This window comes from Pteropus medius, unplaced genomic scaffold (assembly GCF_902729225.1).
Source record: "Pteropus medius unplaced genomic scaffold, Ma_sr-lr_union100, whole genome shotgun sequence".
NCBI lineage: Eukaryota > Metazoa > Chordata > Mammalia > Chiroptera > Pteropodidae > Pteropus > Pteropus medius.
This window is the reverse complement of record NW_024349797.1, coordinates 8,519,162-8,521,391: the sequence shown is the minus strand read 5'-3', so window position 1 is coordinate 8,521,391 and position 2,230 is coordinate 8,519,162.

Sequence of the window (2,230 nt, the reverse complement as noted above, 5' to 3'; positions counted from 1 at the left end):
TGACCAGTGTGAGAAAGAAGCCTCTATATAGTCTTCACCCATCACCCTGCCAGAGGTCTGCTTTCAGAAGCATGTATAAACACTCAGAGGTTGGCTTAGTGAAATGTATGAAGTGAAACATAAATGAAGGCATTTGTTACAGAAAATGAGGCTTCTATAGCTATTTGAAGGACTAGAATTGGAAAAAAGAAAACAATTACTAATGATCTCATCTCACAGCACCATAGCTGATGGTTCTCAAATATGCCCAGAAACCACAATAAAGCAAGCCATGGTTAGCTCCCATCAACACTCAGTGTGCAACAGTGAGGTGGGAGGTTCTCACGAGTTTGCCTGAAATATACCTCATACCTCCTGCCCACTGATGATACTACCTACCCCATCCTCTGGAAAATAATGGTTTCTCCCTCTTGCCTGCCTTCCAAGAGCTTCTCATGAGCAGAATTTAATTCATAACTATACAGGAAGGGAAATTCTGGCTTAGGAGAACTTAGACTAGGAGGAGGTGAGGATGCTGAGTTGACAGTCAAACACATAGACATATGGAAGTTGACCTTGATATGAATCCTGATTGAACACTTTGTCAACCTGGTATCTATAGAGGATGTGGAAATGATACTGTAACTACAAAAACATTACAGTGGTCCTATCCCCTCACCCAGGGGCACAATGACTAGAAAAAGTTTTATATGCCAGAATTTCTTTTTGGAAACCTATGTGATTAGAAGAAATACTTTGATATATTACTAAAGGAGGCAGGTGAGACCATTGGTCAACATGGTGAAATAGCGAGAGAGGATCATTAATTCTCTTCTAAGGAGGGCAGACCTGGGAACAGAGGGCTCCTGTTATGTTAAATGGGTGGGCAAGTGGAGGTCATGTCACCAGAGTTCCTCCTTCTCTATAGTTTGCCCATATATTACAGTCTTTCCTCCTCATTAATGCTAAACAGATATTTAAGAATGTTCTTTAGAACATCTCTAATCTCTGGTCTGCCTGAGGGGCCCATGTGAATCAACCTGCTCCACATTCATGTGGACACAAGCAATCAATTAATAGTTTCCCAGTGGAAAAACAGGAGAGCCTTGGTCCCAGTCCTCAGTAACCAAGTATTCAGCCAGCAATATTCCAGAAACCAATTCTTTACTGTGCATTTCCTATCTTTATTTTAATTCAAAGCTAATCATATTTTGTGAACCCTTGTTTTTATTTATACTTTGCCATAACAATTAAGAGCATTATATTAAGCTGATAGATAAGTAAATTTATTAACCAGTTCAAGACTCTTAAAAATAAAATGTTTGGTTAAAGACAAAGAAAACTCCAAATGGCTACTCCGTTTTTTTTTGTTTTGCAGATTGTTTTTGTTTTTGTTTTTGTTTTTGTTTTTTGCAAAATGATAACCATAAGCACAAGAGTATATCTATTTAAACTCTATTATATCAAAAATTTAAAGTGTTAACATAATTCTGATAAAGAGCAAGTAAGGAATGATCATCATAATTCATAGTTTGACACATTTAGGCCTTAAGATGTTACTAGTTGCAAGTAATTTGAAAAATGCGTTACACATTATTAAAATAATATGTATTAGTAATAGTATATTTTCCCTAAAATCATAGTTAATTTTCTTTTTACACCATTCTAAAACAGAGCTCCAAATAGTGATTGATAAAATTGACAATGACGAAATATTCTGTATATTAAAATTGTATTTGAAACATAAGAAGCTATCAAAGTATTAGAAGAGACAGCAAATAACAGCTAACTTTATCTAGACCTTTCCAGCATTTCCAGTTTGTTGCTATTCCTCCAGGGTAATCATCTTTCACTTCTATAGTTGCTGCAACTCCACCACTACAGTTCCTAAGAGTTCCATCTTTGGTAAATGATGTGTAGTATGCTGTAAAGCTTTTCTGATGCAACAGCAGTATTACTGAGTTATCTGAATACCAATCTTCATGGTGTAGAGAGTACTTAATTTAGGTTAGGCATAAGTAGCCTGTCTGGAAGAAGTCAGATGTGTTGTCTAGCTTCCCAATTCCTTAGTCTTACCTTCATTTTCCTAGAATAATAATTAAGCACTTATAACAGCAAATATATTAATAGCCTAAAGTTAATTAATATACATATATATTTATCAACTTCCCCAAAATTTCACCAATAATATAAATCCATCCTATTGATTACAGAAATCATAGCTTTGGAAATACTTAAGCCTTTTGGGAAA